The sequence below is a fragment of the Wasmannia auropunctata genome, unplaced genomic scaffold, assembly GCF_000956235.1.
Source record: "Wasmannia auropunctata unplaced genomic scaffold, wasmannia.A_1.0 LD335996.1, whole genome shotgun sequence".
Lineage (NCBI taxonomy): Eukaryota > Metazoa > Arthropoda > Insecta > Hymenoptera > Formicidae > Wasmannia > Wasmannia auropunctata.
In genome coordinates this window covers 577,286-600,651 of record NW_012026894.1, presented here as the reverse complement: position 1 = coordinate 600,651, position 23,366 = coordinate 577,286, and the positions used below count along the sequence as shown (strand labels likewise).

The following is a 23,366-nucleotide window of genomic DNA, read 5'->3' as shown; positions in this document are numbered from 1 at the left end:
ATTCGTGCGTGACACAGCTCTGCCCCTCGCAAAAACGTTAGCTTCGAAGCGCGATACCATTAGCAAGGAAATGATCCTGTTACTTGCCGGACTTGGGGTTGGCTGGCAGAAACGGCCTCGGCTTTAATAAACGCGAGGCGGACGTTACGTTAATGCGGTTTCAACACAAATCCTGTCGCCGTAAAGAAAGCTTAAATTCCATCTTCGTTGCCGATCTAGCGTAATATTCTCGCGTGCACGCGGTGCGTGTACGTATCCTTCAACGACTTCGATGGCAAAGAACCTCTCCGACATCAGCGAACTTCTCTAGAAACCAGAGGCGGAAGCCTCTCAGAATAGAAAGGATTGTCCGACTCGTCGGGTGTAACTTGGCGATTCGTCGAGTGTAACGTCTCCGTCGCTTATATGCGCAACTTGAATCTGATTAAACGCGGGACAAGTGCGTCGCGTGCTCCTCGCGCTCGAGAGAGGGATTGAACTACTGTCGAATCTAATTCCCGGTATCATTAATTACAATTAAGGGCTCCCTCGCGCGTCGTGGGAATGCCTCGACCGAAAAGAATCCGTGAGGCGGGCTCGTGACGGACGCGCTCACGCTCACGAAGGCTTGTTAACGTTGCGTTGTTATCGTTACAATAAGAGGCTCTTAATCGAGAATTTAGCCGGCGCATTCTTCAGAGTAGCGACAGCTAACGAGATACGAAGCTTATCAACGTGTACGGCGAGCGCACGTAATCTTGTTAACTAGATAGATAGTGTCACGCGACGTTTATCTCTTTACAGAATATTTAAAATAATAAAATGTTAATTGATCCATTACTATTTGCTATCTTTTAATGGTATTTATTATCGTTGCAAATTCAACAAAGTTCAGTCATTCAGACAAGTACTTATTCGATCGAGGCATGATTGGAAAATAGAAGACCATCAAAATATATCGTATACATAAAGGTGGCCAAAGAAAAAACATACATTTCTTGCATGCAGCTGATAAGAATTCCGATAGAACATAATTAAAGTAACCTCGGGGGAATTGCTCACGAAATGAATTCACAAAATTCATTATGCGAACTATGAATACCAATTTTACTTTCTGCAATTATGTTAAAGGAAGGGCGGATTAATGTTTAAGTAAAAGATTTAACGTCTGTTAAAGATATTTATATTAAAATTAATTTGTTTTTGCAATGCATTTTTCATCATCTATCGCTGTGAATGAGTAATAAACAATTAACCTAAATAAATCTGAAGATCGTAAATAATCATTTGAAGATTATATTAGCTTTGGGAGGTAGTAAACATCGTGAATTTTTAAATCTATCATTAAAGCGCGTCACCGAACGGTTAAATGTAACGATTAAAAAAATATCTTAATAGGTTTTTACATTGTAATTGCGTTTACAGTCACACGAAATTACTTGCGTCCGGACAATGTGCCGTTACATCAATAATGTAATTTTCTTCAAATAGTTGCCCAGATGTTAAAAATTGCGGTTCCACGCACGCGTTGCGGCACTAGTTTCACAATTAGTTGTCCAAATACAAATAGAACGGTGTTCAAATATAAATAACGCCCGGGCAAACAGTTTGAAAAAATCACCGATATAATGGCCATCACTGTCCGAACACAATTAGTTTCGTGACTGTATAGCGATGTACAATTCAGTGTGCGCGATGTACAATTCAACTTGCGCAGTTCTCTAGCTTTCACAAATTTCCGCGCTTTCTGTTCTTTTAATCCTTTATCTTATTATACGCTTCTTTAAAGATGTTACAATTGAATGTTCCTGCTTGCGATTGTCTTACTAACGTAATCTGGAAGAACAATATTGGATACGAAACCAGTGCTGTAATTGACTTCTCTTAAATGATTTAACAGTACATGCAACATCTGTAAAAATATTCTAAATTTGAATCAGTGGATAGTCACTGATTATCCATTCAAAGGTTATCCATTAAATGCATCAGTCCCAAGTCACTGATAATCAGTGAAATTCAACTTCATTGTTTCTCGGAAATCACTAATAAATAAGTGAATAATCGCTATGATCATTGACATCAGTGACATCGTTGATCTCAGTGGACTGTAATTTTTGCTAATTGCACATCGATTTCCGCTCTGTTTTATTTATTTCATTAGCGATGCAAGGCGTTACTGACACAATCAATGACTTTTCCTGATTCCTGATTCAGATTTAAAATACAAAGCATAGGAGTATAGGAAATTCACCAAACTGCTCGGCTTGCGTTGAAGATATTGTGACCTGTTTCTTCCTCTTTTCTCTCTCTTCCTCTTCTTTTATACCGTTGTAACTTTACAATTAGATTCTCGCCATGTCACAATATGCTTGAAAATTCACTGAATTTATTCCAAGTCAATTGATGACGAAAGTAAGTGCGGACTATTTTATATATACGCAAAGTTTTCTGTTTTTTCTTTTACGACAATTTAGACAATTATATGTGCGCTGAGCTACTTGAAACAAATTTAGTGCCCCTGCTCTACTTTGCCAGTTACAATTTTGCCTAGAGCATTCTCGCCATCCCCCCTCCCCCTCTCTCTCTCTCTCTCTCTCTCTTCTGTGTAACTTCCGTATTCCCTAGACCGTCTTAAATTATGTAAGAAATAAACAGCGGAGACGCGCGTTGCGTTGGTCGCTACCGTGTGTATGCGTTTACTACGAAACTTATACGTGCCTCTGTCGCGTGATTAAACTGTGCTCCAGGTGTTCCGAAAGATTTTCGCCATTTTACGCTATATGTACACACATATATATGTATATATTATACATATATACTTTGTATGTACATACTTTTAAAAAGAACACGATGCATAAAGTCGGCACGGAAATTACTTCACACATTTAACACGTTCAATCGATGACTGATGCGACAAAGTTCTTTGTCGTGTTCGTGTGATTCACGCGTGATAATTATATCGCTCGAAATTAATCATTGCTGTCGTAACGTATATATAAATAATGTTACAGCCATAAATCACGCGACACGATCAATATTTTACTTATAATGCGCGCTTTTCATTTCTTCGCCGTTCTCCTTTCTTCGAAGTTGATCGAAAGAAGAGTAAGAGGAAGGAGGAAAAAAAAAGGAGACTTTATCTCTCCTGCCAAGTGCCTCTAAAATATCAATAAGGAATGCAGCGAAAAAGAGAGGCGACGTGATTTCATTCTTTTCTTATTAAATACTTTCCTGTCCTACAGCTTTGATAACGTTCGCTCGCGACTAGCTACTTTGTGACGATTACATGTGCGAAATTCATCCTGATTTACATTTGAAGAGACGCTTTTTCGACCGAGAAAGTCTCATTGTCGCGGAAGGCTACTTTGCATTCGAATTGCGTGTCACTTTCAGTCTGTTCCGAGCTGGTCTTCCTTGAGTTTTTTCGTTATGAAACAAGAAGTATAAGAGGGCGATGCCCTCTTGTTTATTCTAGAGTCCCTAGCTAAGAGTCTGGCCAAGCTGGTGAAGTCCGACGAAACATGGCGTCGTAGTAAACATTGGTGTGATGTGTTGCTGTTGTGTGTGTATTATTATATAGATGCATGTGTGTGTTAATACCGCAAGCAAATGAGACACCTTACTAGTTCCGCCATATTTCGTCGGCATCAATAGGATGGATGACCTGATGGCCAGACTCTTAGCCAGCTCTAGTTTATTGTCTTTGCGATTATTCTGTCTTTGTTCGCAAAAGAACATTCCCCCTCGGCGTCTTCCAGACGGATGATATTTCCTCCAGAATAACCCTGTATTATCGAGATAACATATTACCACGGTCATTACAATTACCTCGTTTCGCTTCGCGGCAATTCATTATTGGTAATATCGAAGTGCCGGAACGATTTATGAATGATGGGTTTATGCACTTTACCGGCATACCTTTGCATATTCTAGCATGCGTAATCGACAAAATTGCGGTTAATGTACGTTCCGCAGCCATTGAATAAATTTTCCGAGCACGCGTAACAATTAAATTCACCGTGCGATAATATTAAAATTAAGCCCTTTGACGTATTTACACGTTGGCGCTCGCAGGCTTTTATCGGGAATGACTTCCCAAAGCCCTTCACTTCGCGCCTACGCGCGTGGCAACGTAATCCTCCCTTTAGCGCGGCGCGGCGTGACGCGGCGTCCGCGCTTGTTTGGAGAACAAAGAATTTTAAATACGTGAAACAGTTTTTAAATTACACTTGGCTTGATACCGCTCTACCTCGGTCTATCCTTTAGCTCCTGAGAATGGAGTTACGCTTACCTTAATATCCGAGAATCAAGCGAGAACGTGCCCCCCGTGCGCGTACAACGCGGACAACTTGCGCTCGGCGCGCATAAGCCAGCTCCGGGAACTATTTTTCCGGGAATGGCACAACCGGCCGCGAGCGCGCGCGCGCGTCATTCCACGGCAGAAATTTCATTAGTACCGTGTTGTAGTATCCTCGGGTGATTTCCCGTTGCCGGGGTGGAGAAATATGAAAACACCGTGGACTCTCTTTCTCTTTCTCTCTCTCTCTCTCCCTCTCCCTCTCCCTATTGTCAGTCTCCGGCGACGAAAGGGAAGGGCGAGAACGGAAACGGCGACGGCGGTGGAGGGAAAATGCCTGGAGGTCGAGAGGATCCGCGTGGCTGTAAAGTAATATAAACGAGAGGATTATCGGCTAAGCTCTTCTCCCTCCCGTGAGCATTAAATGCACTCTTTTTCCTTCACCTCTCCGTCCCCCGGCTATTCTCTGTCTTACGTTACCTGCCAGTTCTGTACCAAAGTTTCCGAGACTTTTCTCAGCCCACCCTTCCATCTCGCTCTGCCCGCCCTTAACGTCTGTCTTTCGTTCTTACGGCGCATCTGAGCCGGGCAATTTCGTAGGTTGGAGTTTTTGTCGGTAGTCTTTCAGCCGGACTTGAGTTATACTTCGTGGATATATCATAATTGATACGCGCCTGCTTTCTCGCAAATGGAGCGATTTTCTATGCTACCTACCTCCTGTAATTTGTTGAAAGAATAGAATTGAACTTAACGGTTGGGTTTCTAATAGCTTAAATTTCAGTCAGCTTTTAATGGATTCAAAAAAGCGTAAAACGAAAGTATCAATTTAGAAGAAAAGAAAATTATACTTTAAGCGTAAACTTAAGCATACCTTATTTTTAAGTTACGGATTACAGCTTGTTTCCCTTTGAAAACGTTGGAACCTAAAAATTAATTAATATTAATCTGACATTTGAATTTTTCCACGCAACGTGCATCTTCGCAAACAGCCCGGCTGATTATTTCAATACGAGTAACGAGCTTTTAAAATAGCTCCGCAGCGAGGGGCGCTGAAAAGTTTTCAGCGTAAAGTTCGCGGTAAAAGGGCACGCAGTAGATAAATCTCGCGGCCTTTAACGGCATCTGGCGTGGGATTAATTTTCATAGGCACTCGCCGCCCTTTAGCCGGGCGCGTTCCTTAAATTCCGAGTGCGCGATCATAAATCTCTGCGGACGCGGTGCCGCGCGAAGCGGCGGCGGCGGCGGCGGGCGAGGTGAATTTTTCCCGGATGCTCATCGGCCGAGGAGAGCCCTGTTTTCGTTTCACCGTGTTATCGAGAATTGATCCGACGGGAAAGTTATAGTGGCTGCAGGTGTGTAAGATTAGGAATCTACCCTCCCCCCTCCGGCTACGTACACGTCGAACTAAAAACTTTCGTCAAGTGTGCAACGTAACGACGTCGTATTACGCGATCCGCTCTGATACACTCCGCGGAAAGTATATAAGATAGGAAAGTATAATCGAATATACGAGGCGATTCGTTACAACGTGGTATTTTTTACTCTTTTGTGTGTATAGCGCGTGCACGTGTGTGTGTTTGCATACAGATAAATACGACTGCTGTGCAACAGTCCGCTTTGCGTTTCGTACCTGCGCGCTTCGCATTAGAGACCGAAACTAGGGTGTTATAGTGCGATGTCACAGAGCGGTGTTAAATTAGAATCTCGCATGGATTCAGCTCGAGAGAGAGAGAGCTTTATTGAATTTAAAAATCAGTCGTTATACCGATGTCCTAAAGTTCGTGTCAAAACAAAAAGTAATGTAATTTGCCGTCGCTGCTGCGCTGTGCATCGCGAAAATTGAGCCAATATTAATTACGCTCTCGATAATGCTTGCAAATGAAAATTGACACGGCTAATAAATCTTCATAAAGGCAGGTCATGATTAATGTTTGCCGCGAGTATACGGTCGCGCGTTGTTTTTCGTGGTTTTCACGACAAGTCGCAGTGCGCCCGGCATTGCTTAAAACAACAACGGGGAAAAGCGCACGGAGCGCCCAGTCACACGGACGTGGGTATTTTTGTGTGTTTTTTTGCGGAATACTGGAAGCGGCCACAATTCTTTCCGCAAGCTTTAATTTATCTCGTGATAGCCTTAGCGGTCGTTGGTGCGTATGGTGGTCAGAGTTCCGTAATGCTAGGCACCAACCCGTCGCGCTCGCGCCATGTGCGAATGCGAGGCCTGAGAAAAAGAAGGGCGCGATAACACGCGGCTGCATGAGGTGTGCGCAGCCCTCGAGAAGCTTTCCACCCTAATTTTTCTTTTCTTTTCTTCTTTTTTTTTTTTTGGAAAGTCCATAGTTGCATGCTCGGCGCAACCGCTATTTCCACGAACTTTCTCCGGAATTACTTGCTCGCGCGTCCCCGTTACCTCTGGTCGCCGCCGCCGCCTTGATTTGGAAATAATTATTGTAAAGTTTCGGCGAACAATTTCGCAACAGCATGTCAAAGCATGCCCCTCTTGTGTAACCGTCGAAGTACGCGTGACCGTAGATTGTCACGGGTAACCGCGGCAAAAACGCGACCGAGATAAAAAGTTTGATAGCGATCTCGGCTCATAAAATATGCGGTATGCAGCGTGTCTGATTTTATGCTAAATTATCCGATTCAACAAAACGTAGGATATGAGCCGCGGGATGTAGCGCATTTCAGCCGTATGTCGCATACGACAGAGGAAAAAAAAAACAGGAAAAATTCGGTAATATTGCCAACTTCAAAAATGCGACAAAAAATTGTGTCCACAGTTGTTCGCATTTTCCCCTTTTTTTGGTTGTTTTCATCTTTTTTGTGCCTCACTGAATATCGGAATTTGTCAGAGCCGCGATAACACGTCAATACTTCAAGAATAACAATTTTAATGTTGCATCTATTTGAACTGCATATGTATCGGTTCGCAATTCGTACTACGTGAAAGTATTGAAATATGGACAATTTTACGTGTCGTTTCTCCGACTAGCGGCTCGATCTTGCGCACGTTATTGATCGACCATATTGACGGCACATAAGCCGGGTAAGAAATACAAAAATCGATAAAATCGAATTGGTGTTGTATATCTTCAGAATTCTAAAATAATTCAATATAATAGATAGTACAAATAATCTATTCCAAGTGTGACATACTTTTTTCTGAAACGTAAATTTTTCTCGTTGCAGATAATGAATCATTAATGAACCACTTAAACATTACATAAGTAATACTTTGCAGAAGATATATAGAAATCTTCACGTTAAAAATATAAAAGATAAATTAGGATTTAATTATTATAGATTTAATTAGCATTTGGAACGAAAAATTTAATTTTAAAAGACTCTCTTTTTTTACATTTTTTAACCAGGAACGTTTAGGCAAAATCTCGATTAAGATCTTGACTTAAACTTCTGTCATTTAAAAGTAACGCGGCGCTTGCCAGTCACACAATCATACTTCCCTCTCGTTCAAAGAGCGATTTTTGCCCCGAAATATCGTGGGCTCTCCGCATGGTCGCGCGGGTGAAGCCTAACAAGACATTATACGATTTGAGATAAGGCGGTCGGTTTGCTTATGCAGAGAGGCCCGGCTAACCCAACAGCTTCATCACGGGAGGTGGTGATAAACGAGCCGGCCCGGGCCGGCTATACGTAACCCGACCGCGCTTCTATGCGCGTTCTATTCGGGCCGAGACGTGGCTCGTATCAGACCGACGACGGACACAACGACGGTTAGTGCGGCGGCAACGACGGCCATGCAACATCAGCAAAACCAACCCGGCGACCGGGCTGGAGAGGCCTCCTCCTCGGGCTTCCACTCGATTCAGCTTCCCCGCCGCATTTCGGCCGCGTGCACACCATTGCGCGCGCGGGGGATTGCATGTTGTGCGACGCGCGCTTGAACGCGCCGAATGATGGATCATCGGACCGACTGAATATTCCGGAACGGGCATTTTATCGTTATCGGGAGAGCGGGACAGAACAGTCTCGCGCGCGCGGCGCGCGATAAAGCACGATCGCGCCGGCCGTTCACCTGTTTCCTCCCGCATTTCCTTCCAACTTTCTTTTGTGCTCTCCGAGTCGCCTCCTGGATCGCACGTAGATACTTGAACCGCTCGCATTATTCTGGTTGCAAACTGCATTCTCGTCTTGAATAGAAATCCATACGCGAAACTTAACCGCGTCTTGCGAGCTTTTATTCGGCTTCCATTCGTCGTGCGCGGATCACTTAATCGAGGAATATCTTATTACATTCACAGAAGGTGGATATACATTGATATGAATTATTGCAGTCGCAAGGATTTGCTGGTCTCGGAGTTATCAGGAAAATTAAATTCGGTCACAGAATATTGGAAAAAATTATATATATATATACAAGGAAATTACGAAAAACCTCTGAAATTTCAAGAAATTTCAAGAAAGAATACAAAACGGGAAACGAGAAAAATATAATTTGTAATGGAATTGTTGTGGATTTTTCTTTATCTGCGGTATCAGTAGCGTTTAATATTACATGAGACTTAAATAATTGAGTAATATTAAGCGGATAACGCGTTGCAATTTACATCAAAGAATTTATGCATATAATAGTTAGCGTTTTCGTGAAAATGCATAGACAGACGGCGCGGCGCCGCGCGTCTTGTGGCTCGGGTACCGAGCACGTATGTATGTACGGACATGTAGCGCATTGCACGTGTCAGTTCAAATTTGCGAAACGTGTATGCTACTCACGGTGAATTCGGAGGCGGAGAACGTATATTCACCTCAGTGTGTGTGTGTGTGTGTGTGTGTGTGTGTGTCCCGGGGAAAATTCCGCGGAATAAAATCGCTTTGTAATACTCTAGAATCGTATCATTTTCACAAAAACAGGTATGATGTATGTAAATACGTAAATGGATATATTTAAATAACAGGCAATCCTAACGCTTCGGACGAATGTCATACAATTATCGTGTACACGGATTTTTGTTTTTCCGATAACGGCCAAACAATTTCTTCCATTTTTCACACGCGATATTCAAAAATACATCTCTTCTCTAATTTTAAATATTTAATAATTATTATAATAATTTCAGTATTGATTTTTATTTATACTGTAAACACATAGAAAGAACAATTTTGCTGAAATATCTAAAAATTTAACTATAGATACAGATTCGAAAATGATTGTATTGGATCATTAAAATAATCACGTACGAAACTCGAGCATAATGCTAAAAAAGTTTTGATATTTTTATAATCAACTTGAACGTCCCACATAGTTATTTTGTTATTTTTGGTTTAACAAAATTATTTTCAGATCTAGCTAAATTTTTAGATACTTCAGCAAAACCTCGTTTCTCCGTGCACATCAGTGACGTATCGTAGGTTATGCAAACCCCTTTTTGTCGTCGCGCCTCAATTAGAAAAGGCTTATCGCAGGATAATGAGAATCTGTTTCAACGTTATCCATGTTAAAGCGTTTCTTTTACACACGCGCGACACGCTGCTGAATGCTTTAGTTAATTCGTGCCTCGCCGGAGCGCCCTGCAACTCAACTTACTCCCGATGTATTTCATTGCGTATACCCGTGTAAACATCGCGCGACTTGCATATTAAAGAAAGCCGAGCCCGCTCCCGCGCGTTGCCTAACGCCCATGCGCGACGTCATTAGTAACTTGATATTAGTAGTTTCGTAGGACCGCTCTCCTTTTAAACCTTCCTGTGTACACGTTCTGCCAACGCATGCATATTCCCGCCTGCAGCAGAGCCACCTCGGCTCCTGCACTGCAGCACTTACGTATAAACGTAAAACCGGCGCTATCGTGCCGGCACCTATAACGCTCAAAGGAGCACTTGCACAACCATTCTCTTTGAAGCGCCGCCGCGAAACTTTTCGCATTACAACGTTGCACGGTAAAACGGTAGATCGAATTGCGATTGATAATGACCGGCACTAATTACAGTAATCCGCGACCGAACTTCCGATTCCGCAATGAAGTAGAGAGAGAGAGCGAAACGGGATACTTGCGTAAGGTGATAACCGGTCGTGTAATAAAATCGAGAGCCGACATTGCCACTAAGTTACTACGTGCGATTAGTGATTTACGCTCGTAGTTTCAAGACGAATTAAAAAAAATAAAGAACCCAAAGAATAGAGCGAGCTTTAGCACTGCCTGGTATAGATAATAGATTTGAACAGGATTCCGTAATGCGAATATTTGCGTACGTTAATAGAATGGCGTTTGAGGGAATCCTTTAGAGAGACGTAAAAATTTCGCGCGCTTTAGCAGAATGGACCCTCTGACGGCGATTGATGCGATAGAGGCGGGATCCCGTTTATCGTTTATCGCGCGCATTTTGGCGCCAAGTTCCAGTCAAGTTTAACTGCTTGCTCGAGCACCAAGCTCGCGTGGAATATGGATCCGAATCCTCGATCGTAAGCGAGCCCCGAACTTTAGGTGGTTTAGTACTACCCCTTTGAGGGATACTTACGCCGCAACTTCCTTCCGTCGCTCAAAGGCCGCCACGAGGCTGCCGCGATTTCAAGTATTCATCGGGAGTTCACCGACCTTCGAAATATCCCGCGGCAGCGGGTAATCAGCTTCTTTTATTTAAACCGCGTTCTGTAATCTACCCCTCTCCTCCCGCGCGCGCGCGCAGACAAAAAGACATTTTCGGTCGTATTTCCTTACCGGGCTTACCCGTTTTCATTCGTTTGTGCTTGCCGTCTATCCGCCCTCATTCCAAGCTACTCTTATATCCAACTAGAACCGGCGCCCTACAGAAATCGTTGAAGCGAAGAGCGTAAAATTTGAATATCCTCTAACGACGTCTCGTAGGAAAAATGCGAAAATACACCGGGACACAATTTTCTCCGAGTAGTTTTTGCCCCCCCCCTCTCTCTTTTTATAATCTACACGCGTTCAAATTTGTGAATTTCTCCTCTTAAGCTGCACACAATTTACGTGACTCGTCCATCTGATGCTTTAAATCCGCCTGTTCCTTTCAATCATCTCGCAGTTCTTTAGTTACCTCGATTAGTTCACGTATCGAATTTATGTATCGTGTTACGTATCGAGAAAAATTTGTGGGATACAGTGTGTTACTATCTTGTAACAAATCTAATTTCCACCGAGAGCGATAACATCAATAATTCTGTCTTTTCTCATTGCTGCCATTTTTCTTTTCTGATTCGCGCGCTTCTTTATTCCTTCTTTTCTCGCGCGAACAATAAAAATTACGCATCAACCACCTATCATGAAAGAAAAACGGCTTGGCTTAACGCCAGATGCATCTCCGCGATTCTGGGGCAAATCAAATATTTCTCTTCCATTGTATTCTCCGGCTGTAATTTTAAAACTATGCGCCTAGCAAGAAAACATAATGCATCAATGAGTAAGACGTTATAATAATATTCTTGTTAACGCACAAGAAAAACTTTCGAGAAAGAATTAGCTTTATACCTCTTTTGCATTGCCGAGTGACCGCGAAAGTAATTATTGAACTTCAGAGCGCGCTGCCTTTGATCCGACTTCGATTTTCTGTTTATCTGCTTCGTGTGTATAGCGTGAAATCAAATGTTGCTCTGCAAGTACATCAACTTCGGGCAACTAAGTTAAATTTTGCATAAGATGCTTTATCGTCGGAGAAGTTGAAAATTAACAACTTTGCTCAAAATACATTCTTCGTGTTTTGATCCAATAAATTGTCTAAATAACTCTGAAGATCATTACACGTAATACGTTTTCCGCGCACTGTAAAAGAAACGAGAGATAAGCCGGCGATAATGAATGTCTCGTAATAAAACTCTGGCAGAAATACAGTTAGTATAATATAATCAAATACATGCGATTGCCAGACGTTGCGAGTCGCTGGCCCCAGACTGCTCTGCGCACAGTTTGCGAATTGATGCTCTTTCCAGGGTTGGCGATCTCAGATAAATGCATAAATATTGATGCTCCGCAACCGGGGCGAAGTTGGACGAAAGTTTTATATACACACGCCAAAGAAGCGGACAGGGAAGGTACACGGTCCCGTCGCGGAAGAACTTTGGGTGAAATATCCTTCCATGCAAAGTGCAGAGACATAAATTGCATCGAGGCTGCTGCACTGCCGAAGATACGGCGAGCGAAGTCAGCCTCCCCCCCCCCAATGCCGTCGGGCGTACATGCGGTGCCATCAGAGCGATTGCATTATGAGAAACTGTTCGAAACGGAATTTCTAAGGCGCTTGTTAGATTAGGAGCCAAGCTAGAGAAAAGGCGGCGCGATCGCTCCGCGGAAAATTTCCGGATTAAATTCAACAGATCCAAATCGAATCGTTTATTTATCCTTACGTCGGATTGGCCTTCTATTATTTACATTATTTAATATTCATAGCAGCGTTCGTTTCTCTCCAAGATTGATTTATTGCAGCGCGGAAAATGTTATAACAGGTGCGCGAGGAACTATATTTTCGTTGTAATTATATTTAAAACAAATCAGCACTGAAAAAAAATGTGTTAGTTGTACCAACAAGAAATGCATACAAAATGCATTCTGATCATACCAATTGGAATTTCGTTATCGTGATTGAATTTCCGGTTATCTCGATATTTTATATTTTATTATAGCTACAATGTTTGATAAATTTAATTATAAGTATCTGATTTTTGTACCTTTCTGGTTGAGTCTACCAGCATTTCCAATTTATGCAATCGGATTTATCTTCCCGCGAGTCTGCAACATAATTAGTAAGTACATTGAATTTGCGCATTCAGAAGTGAGCTATTAATTTCTCAGCATTAAGCGACAGCAGTTTTTCCTCGATACCGTACTTTCTTATTGTCTGTGCGAAAAGAAAAATTGCATGGCGCGGGTTCCAATACGGCTTCGCGTAAAATGACGAGTATCGTGCGGACTGTATAGGTCGGTATTTTTACGGAACAACCCCCTTGAGCAATATTACTGAAACAAACGCAACCTCACGGAAATTGTTTCCAAAAATGGTGCACAATACATTTCGTACAACACTACGCACCGGTGCCATTCTTACTTCCCGAGAACGCTCTGAAATATTCAACATTTTCGTGATCGTTTTTATTATTCTAACATACAGTGGTTTACATGATTAAAGAATTGCGTGCGGCATCAGTTACACGGAAATATTTAATCGGCAAAATCTTTTTATTGCGGAAAATTAACCATTTAATTTATTTTTCGATTAATAACGTTCTCTCTGTCATCTCCGTTTTCTCATCCTATCCGGATTGCTTCGATCGAGAGCAGAATATTCTCGCTCTCGACTTATTTTCATTCTCCACGGTTATACAACACGAGACACAATGAACTTTTTGCACCGTTTGGCAATCTTGCTTACAATTGGCCTCTGAAAACAGCATAAAAAAATTGCGCGAAATATCTTTGCTGTTTGTTCGTCGTGCACTCGTGTCCAATGCCAAGCTCTACCCGGTATTTCTAATTCACGAGTTAAAGAGGTTACCACGTAGGCAATACGTAGCTTCGTGTCCGCAGTCTCGTGTACTCTGAAATGGAATTGCCCGGCAAATCCACCTGTTCGAGAAATTTCACGCTCGTTTCACACTTTTACACTTTCCACCGTGCCGTATCGGCCGATCATTAACCAGAAGTGGTCGCGAATGGCTACAGAAAATTACGTGCTGTTTTCTGCGAACTTTTACGTAGCGAAATATAGATTTTAATCCCGCTTCTCGACCTCGAGGGGAAAAAACATCGACGGAATTATTCAGTTTTCACGTCTTCAAGTTTATTGTATATCTGAACATCTCCGCCGTCAATTTAAATGGGGGATTGTTCTCATTGGTGAAATTTAACTCTATTTTAATAATTATAGTTTTGAAATTTATAAAGCGTAATGTAGAGATAATTTGTTTACTCAAAGGCGTGACATTTGAATTTATCTCGGTACTCAAACAGTGAGTAAGGTAGAGATAGTGAAAGAGCGAAAGGATAACAGAACGCGAAAGAGAGAGAGAGAGAGAGAAATACGGGTGAGAACCTATGCACACAAGGCAGTCCGTGCAAAGGTCCAAACACGTACTCTACAGGGTAAATGTTTAATACAAGCCTGCGGAGCAAGATGTAAAGTGGTACCTGGGGAATGCATCTGGACTTTAGAAGAGAATCCAGTGCGTTTCACACACGTGTAACCATCCCTCTATTATTTAGGTTTCATAGTTATATCTTTCCTTAGCAATGCAGTGATACCACAAAGAATTTTGATACGCCCGCGATACTGGCGTTTGGCGTGCTGCAGAAAACCGGAAGAAGTTAGTGGCGGAAACGGTATGTCGAAAGAGACCGCGATCACTTTCGTTAAAAGAGGTTATAAACTAATTATCATTCGATTCGTACACGCTTGACGAATTAGCCGTTAGGGCTAATAAGTTGGCAGGTACGGCGCTCGAGCGCTTCTTTCGCTTGTGAAACTATTCACGTTTCTAACGCCTTGCTTTTACACGTCACGAACGCCGCGCGTCTCGCAGCCGTAACTCTTCAAGCGTTCCATCGGCAGAAACGACGAACTCGTGAAAGTCCCGCGCGCGCGTCGTACCATTAATTGGCGTTCAACCATCGGCGTAACATTCTCTTCGTATAACGATCCCTCTTCTTCTGTCACAAAAGACTCACGTTTCCCTCCTCTCCCCTCACCTCCCCCGCCTCCTCCCTTAACGACGGAGTAAAGTCCTGACCTCGTCGCGCGGGAAGATGTTCCACATCGGAGCATACAAAGTAGCGCGGCCCCGCATCCCACGCCCGTATTTATCTCGAAGGAGCGAGCGTCACACCGTCGCTCGGATCCTACGCGGTTTCAGCATTTTATTAAGGGCTAGAAGCCTGTAAGTACCTCCATTAGAGGGACGCATTAGAGGGACGCGCTAATATTACGCACGCGTCCCCGCCTCGAAGAACTCTGGTGCAGCAGCGTTCAGACGTGCGTTCTGCACGGCATGCAATTTCGTCGTCGTCCTGTTAATAGCGGGCAACGGACGCGTCGCCGCCGCTCCGCTTCATCATCATCCGCCAATTGCTGCCTTTGGTGATATTCACATTCTGTTTGCCTCCCAAGTTCGGCCTCGCTCCTTTGATTAAGTATTTCGATGCGGGAGATGGCGGAGTCAAGAATTGGCTGGCTGCGGGCACACGGCACGGTGGATTCGGGCCCGGAAAGTAGGTAGTCCGAGAGAGGTATAGTCTTACCATATATATATAGGAAACGAACCGAGTGATCGTGCGAACTTTCGTCTTGCAGCTCAGCTTTAGTCAGCGTCTTAAGCATGTCGCGCGTGAAGCATGCACGGAAAGATTGGCTCGCTATTTTCTTGGGCCTTGAGAATTGACGCCCCCGAGGTGGCTTGATTTCACCGGCGACACGCATTTGCTCTTTAAAAACAGCCATACATCCCACAGGCGGTCGGCATGTGTATCCATTGCGCGAGATAATGGTAAATTGATAGTATACGGACAGTGGAACCGTGGCGTAAGAGTCCCTCCGCGAGGTTGCTTTTACGCAACCGCGATTTATCCTTGGAGAAGAAGATAAATATCACGATAATATTACATCGCACGATATTACGTTTCTCCACCATTTTTTCTTTTTTTTTATTTCCTCCCGTTTCCGTTTAATTTGCTGTTGGCCAGCGCGCGAGAGGCGAGGCCGATAGGATATAAGAAAAATAAATAACCGGTGTAAAAGAAATCAAATGCAAGGCACTTGTAAATCGTGCTGTCAATGCCGCGCGAAGATACGATAATAATGCATCTGTGTTCGTGCGTGTGTCTTTCTTTGAAGTTTGCGTTATACAGTTGCGACCATGAGTCCCGTTATTCCCGATATTCAAGCGGAATGGAAATCAAATCATTTATATACGCGCGTCGCGCGATGTGAACCGGCTCCTCTATGTAATATACATATAATTCGAATTAAGTGACTTCCGTTATACTTCCGCGGATACCGATCTGGCTTCTCACCTCTTTGCGCTCGCGCGTTTGCGCTGGTTACAGCTCAATTATTTCACCGCAACCTCTGACTGTTCGAGCGTTAAGCGAATTCACGCGTACCGAGAGACAGGGGCGTAATGATGAAGTGGCGCTGTGTGATATCGCTGTGAGAGCGTTATATGACTTTATGAGCTATTCGTACTCAGCCCCGATCGATTATCTAATACAGTTAGAGTTATCGACATCCCGTGCGCGTGTTTACGTGTATGCGTGTAATGTTCCGCATTAGATCTAAGTGCTTGATGAAGGTACTTGTACGGGCGTAAATAGGTTTTGTCGGGTCGAGATGAAGACGGGCTTAACGCATATCGCGGCGCGCATCGTGATAAACCGATAAACGCGTGCCCCTCACGTGGTGGAATTTTTAACGATATTAATGCTTTTCTGCTTTGAGTTTTAGCAATAAAACCGAAGAAACCTTAACGCACACACACACATACACACACACACACACACAGCCGCGATTACATTTGCGGCATGTTCATGAAAATTCAATGGGCTGTAACAACGTGGGTGTACAGTAATAAAGCTGGGCCGTGTAACGACACTGCCATTAAACGGCATTGCGGTCGTGAATACTGCGTCACGATACGGCGGGGGACCCCAGGGCCATTATTCGAATTAAATTATTGCAACCGGGCTTTCTCCGACGTAAGAAAACGTATGATTACCTCACCATAATTACGTCATAAAAGATGACACCGCGCTGTGTCACGGTAGATTCATACATGATCGCGAAAACCGTGGTGAGGTTTTGCAAGTTAATGACATTCCGTGTAATCGATTACTCAGCATATCGTGGGGCGTTTAATCAGGTGAGGTGACTCAACGATCCACGGTGAAAATTATTAATCTCTTCACGTGAAGGCTTTACCCGTTGTAGACCTCAGCTTTAAATAATTCGTTCGATATCGTTATTAAATTAATGTCAACACGTATAATAGTTGTTTAAATACGTAAAAGTGGACGAATCGAAAATTTGCAGAATTCGCTGTGTGATTTTTAATTATTCTTGCATTTAAAAACAATCTTCTTGAAATTAATATTTGCGCTGCTTTATGAATCTCGTGTTTTTAATACTTAAAATTGTTTTTAACTCCTCGCTTAATATCGTTAATAATGATTGTTTAAAAAGTTTATTGAGAAATGTCATTTTTCATTTTGCATAAAGTTAAGACGGCTCCCGATTTCGTAGCGGAAATTTGTCGACTTACTTCGGCTAATAGAGAGGGGCACGAGATTTCCGTGTAACCGTTAATTAAGATATCAATCTGCGCGCTCTAGCAAAATATAGGCCGGGCAATAGTAGGGCGTCCGACAGATACGATCTGGAAACTCGGCCACATCTTTTCAAAGACGTCGTGCTGCGGAGCAAAACGAAAGACATCGATTCGCCGTGGCGGCGCGTACATGCACCACTGCAATTCCGGTAGAGCCGGTATAGAGAAAGAGCGAGAGAGAGAAAGAAAGAGAGAGAGAGAAAGACGGGGATAATAAATATCACTTTGCAATCCGTAGTTTCGAGACTGCATTGTGCAAACTATTCGCGCGCAGGCGTGATCGACATTCCGAGACGCGAAATTGGGCCCTGTGGTCCTCGTCGTGCTGCCGGTTAGGCAGGTAGACAGTTGTCGGGTAGGTATTTCTGCGAATGCGTTTGCTTCTTCTTCTATACGGTACTGCTGAACCGCAGGTTTCCGCGTCGCAGCTCCTTATTACATTCGGCATTCTCGACGTTACGGTCACTGCCAGTGCTTGCACCGTCGCGTCGTCGTCGTCGTCGTCGTCGCTGCAAGCGTGAGTTTGCGCATCGTCGTGCAATGGTGACCGCGAGACGCGCGGCGTGCCTTTTCCCGAAATAGCATGCACTTCCGGCGGAGCGTCCGGGAGCCCCGCGCCGCGCGCGCGGAGAAGAAGCTTATCGCGCCGGTAGAAGGTAGAAGTTACTTTTGCATATTCTTGTGCCCGCGAGACAAGAGAGAACTGCAGTTAATGCACGGGAATAGAGAATGGGCGTCGTAAATCTCACGTCGAGTGAGTCTTTTCGGGCTTTTATTTCTTAATCTGAAAGGAGAACACTCGTATCTCTCCTGTACATATTGTACAACTGTGTATATACATATATATATATATAAATATATACGTGTGTTGCATTATAATCTCCTTTTGTTCGATTTCGTGATTCTGGCAAAAGTATCGATATTCAGTACATTCTTTTTAAAGCACATTTTCTCTCAAACTGTGTTCTGCTTCTCCGCGCGGAGCTCCAGCTTTGCTCTGAATGCAATTTATCTTGTTGTGATTATATCTGGAGTATTATTGGCGGGATCTAGGCTAGGTTGATTTATTCCGGACGTCTCTGGCATACGATCAGTTACATAACGTAGAGCAGTTAAATTGTAGAGCTTGCTTGCAACAATGGGCTAACTCACAACGTATATAAGCTGAATATGTGATATTGGCAGAAATGTATTCTTCTCGTTATACTTCGTTTTCTCCGGTTTTTACAAAATGTGGGTTGCAGCAAGCCCTTCAATTATATAGATATATATTGTTGATCTGATTTTATATACGTTTTTGTTTTTCACTACGCTCTCTCGTATCTGAAAAGAGAGAGAGATTATTTATACTATAATTTTATGTGAGGAAAATCGCGATTGATCCTCTGAATATGCATGCTCGTGCTTGTCGCGAGAGATAATTAACTATTCTACTTGCGACGTCACGAGTATTTCGATCCCTTCTTGGCTACAAACTTCATTCCTTGTAATATATATATAATGACATTTGAGTTCTCTGAATATAATTACGTAACTTCCACCATCCCTATCCTGTAAGCCACCGCGATTGACGATTGGGATGTGCTTTCGCAAACTCGGTCTGATTATGCAGACAATAGTTACTCCCGGTTCTGTCCGATGTTGCTTATCGAATCCGTAACTTTTCTATACACCTAAGAGTTACGAGACGCGAGACCGTAACTCCTTATTGCGGTCAAAACGAAGGAAACGTACGTGCTGGAATATGTACCGTGGGGCTTATGGTTCCTTCCCCGGGCTGGCGGAGACAGAGTGCCGCACGCGAGAAACACTAATCCTAAAATACACGTGTCACCGTTGTCTGTCATTTACGGAAAACGCACACGCAAGCGGGCGGATTTGAAAATGCGGGGGAAGCACGCGATAGAGCACGTTTTCCGTATCGCAGGCGCGTCGCTCTAAGCAACATTTCTCTCTCCCGAAACTGCCTAGAATCTCCACAAAATTCGCCGACGCGGTGGCGAACTTCTGCCATAATGGATGGCGTCGCAATTTCTCACGACTATTGCCACGAAGGCGGATTAATTTACGTTTCTCGCGCTCATTCGTTCCATTTGAGCGAATTATCAAGCGGAGGTACGAAAATTCCCATTACAAGTGCAATTATCCCCCTTTTATTCACCTTTTTTTACTACTTCTTCCCTCCCTCCTCCGTGTTTTTTTTTCTTTTGCGAAGTTTTCGTGAAACTGGTGCGTGCGGTACTCGGTCATTCGTTCGCCGAATTAACGCTCCATTATGTAAAGCGGGTGAATTTCCACACGCCGCCTGGTACATGGCTTTCGCAATTACGCAAAGTACACCGCGTATCAACTGGATATTCCTCGTTGTTATAAAACGCCATTTCGGGTGTTGGCACGTTCATTCTGAAATACAGATTTTAAAATTTGCATGGGCGTTGCATGCAAAGCCGCCGGGGTAGGAGGCGAGGAACTTGCTATTTAAGTCCAACCTATTTTCCCGCACGCACACGATGAACGAATAATATACGTACGGCTAGGCAGGTACTCTCAGGTTCTTCTAGAAAACTCGATTATAACGGCGCGAAGAGAACTGCTTTTCTCACTTGCAACAATATATCACGCGTCGACGACACCGTAAAAAAAAACTATGTATGTGAAAAAAAATTAGAATTGAATACTAATTAAAAACAAAAAGATACAATTGCACGAGAATATATTTTTTGAAATAATCAAACGAAAAGAACGATTTTGCTGGATACAGATTTGAAAATAATGTTATTGGATTATCAAAATTTTGTTGGAAACTCAAAAATGAAGAGCATTGCTGTAAAACGTTTTGATATTCTAGCAACCAATTTGAATTTTCAACAAAATTGTTTTAATAGTTCAATAAAGTTATTTTCAAACTGTATAAATTATTAGAATACCACATGCGATTTAAAGTGGATCTTGGTGCTTAATAATTGTGTGGATCTTTTTTTATAATTTCCAGTTCACGACTGCGCGCCGAATATTTCTCATACAGATCTGAAAATAATTTTGGCTGAGGTAATATTTTTCGCAATAAGTGTTCTACGAAATTTAATAAGACGCCCATCGGCATCAAAATTATTAAATTGCTTGTTAATTAAGTTTGTGACATTATGTGGTTCAGATTCAGGTTTGAAATACAGCTTCAAACTGATTGTGAATCTTATTAAATTCTGTAGAATAACTTGTTGCGAAAAATATTATCTCAGTTAAAATTATTTTCAGACCTGCATTCAGAAAATTTTTTAGGTCCTCCAGCAAAATCTATTTTTCCTTTTGATGTGGAATATTTATAAAATAAAAGTACGCGAATTTAAAAGATCTAGTAGTCGTTCCGTTCGTAGTCATTCAAGTAGAAGAGTGGCACAGATTTGGACAATTACTATTTCATTGATACAGATTGGATGTATTTCATGTCACAAGTAAGAAACTTCGATGCTCTTTATTACGGAAACGTTAGACCACTGAGGCGGCGAATGAGGTAATTAAGGAAACTGTTAACTGCAAAATCCGATTTATCTGCGACGATTGGCTTCGAAGTTCGGCAACGAGGCAAATGTTCCCCGTGAGTTTCAATCAGCCCTCCTTAGAACTGGTATTTTGCAGCCCTAAGACGTTCGGAATGCGATTATAATAAATTCTTGACTGAAAGTCGCCGAAGTACCCAAATCCTCTTTCCGGTGATGATAGTCGAAAGAAAGTGGCAAGAAAAAAAGAGGCCAGTTTTTTTTTAACACTATAGACAGTAACACTATAGATTACTATGTCACGGTAGCTTGCATTTCAGAGGCATTGAAATTGCGATTTGCATGTAAAACGAAATGCGTTTTTTCTCATATTTACGAGAGGATGGTACTTCAATATTCTTTGCTGAAATATCCGATATTCTGCTAATATTCATCCCTCTTTTTTTCTACCCGACGATTATGAAAGCTTTATACGTTAAGCTTGATGAGGACGAGTCGGCAAAGATATTATAATTAGAATGCTTTCGCATTTATACATGCGAAAAGATGTAACGCATAACTGTTGTACCATCTCATAATTTTGCGCGCGGATAATATTTAAATAATATATTTCGAATAATATTTTTTATATTTCCTTTTAACTAACGTTACACTTTCTTCTTGCGTTGCAGGTGATTACTTGGGCCATGTTTGAACGGAGCCGCGAACAGGTATGTTTAAAAGTCTCATTCGAGCTTATATTAGAATACGTTTCAAAACCGTATCCCCCTCCCCTCTCCTTACTGTCCTCCCGCCGTATGAAATCTGTAACGATAAATGTAACGCACTGGTTATGCAGCGTTGCACTACTGTATTACTATATACAATAATATCGGAAGCATTGCCGACAATATGCCGCAATATGCACACGTCGCTTACTTTTCGATTTCCGTTGAAAAAAAAAATTGAAATGCAATTCTCCTTTATGACGTTATACGCTCGTATTGTCGTCAATGTAAACCGTTCAACGTGACGGGCCCTATTTGTCCCGGGGAATATTTTCGTTGTTTGGCAAAATGTAATTTCCTTGCGGCAAGGGGGCCACGGCGGCGCGCTTTTTGGAAAAGGAGAGAAAAAAAAGCGAAATATCGAATGCGAATAATTCAAATGTCATTTCTCAGTCGGATTTGTCGGTCCGGTGCCCGCATGCTGCCAGACAATATATCCGATAAAGTGCCGAAAGCAATCGCCGTCACCCACTCGGCGTAAAAAAAAAGCTTATTTATGGAGCAGCCGTCCGATATCCGGCCTAACTTTGATTGTCACCCCGGCACCCTTATACTGTCACAGCTTCCCTCTCGTGACGGACGTAGACGATGATCCATATACCGTTTCGGATTGTTAACTAGTGTACGCCTCTCTCTCTCTCTCTCTCTCTCTCGGAGATTTTCGGGGTCGCGCGCGCCTCGCTCGTTTTCGGCGGAAATATTTCCCCACACCGTTCCGCGCAGAAGAATGCATCTGTCCATCCCGCGAAATTATACCTTGCGATACATCCGCGATTGTATCGCGCATCAGCAAAACAACCACGGGTGCTGGTGATTTAATTAAATTGTCTGTTTTCCAGCAACATGTAATTGAAATGCAACTTTTAGAACGTCAATATACAACAAATGTACATGCACATTTGTTGCGCACGTGGAAATATGTTCTCCGCGGCCGCGAGAGAGAAAATATCGTTGAAACGCGCGGCTTCGTTTGAACAGAATAACTATTAGCTGCCGCTTCGGCTTTCCGCGTTTTATTTTATTTTATGATTTTTGTTTGTATTTAAAATTTGCAATTCTGAAACTTGCGCGCACGTATATATCCGCACGGCTTAAAACATTAAATAATGAATAGGGCTCGCCGCGGCGATAGAGAGAAACTCATTCAGACTTCTTACCGTCGATTTGATTATTTAAAAATTAAGGATATAATCAAAGTAAAGGCCTATTATACAGAAAGCCGACACAGATGCAGTTTGTATATAAAATTTTTATTGTTACAATATCCAACCACATACGAAACTGCGCGCTGCACGATTTGTCGGTCTTGAAGAAGCACTTGTATGAAGCTGGAATCTTCTTGTTAAACAAATTAAATTGGCAAACAATTTAATATCATTTTCATGCTAATATGCATTTATAAGAATCCCCTCGCTCTAAATCTGTAAAGAAATTTGATTTTTTTTTCAAAACCGACCGTGCGGCGCGCAGTATGTGATTGGATATTGTAACAATAAAAATTAATACACACCAACACCCGTGTCAGCTCTTATAGGCCT

At 42.6% G+C, this 23,366-nt stretch overlaps 1 protein-coding gene across 1 annotated transcript in view; it reads left to right on the top strand.

Annotated features, from left to right (window-relative positions):
- Positions 1-23,366, top strand: part of LOC105453636 — a 183,284-nt gene that overhangs the window by 75,652 nt on the left and 84,266 nt on the right. Inside the window, exon 4 of the mRNA XM_011695766.1 lies at positions 21,733-21,771. The gene's annotated coding sequence lies outside the window, so the exon portion shown is untranslated. The remainder of the gene's footprint in view (positions 1-21,732; positions 21,772-23,366) is intronic.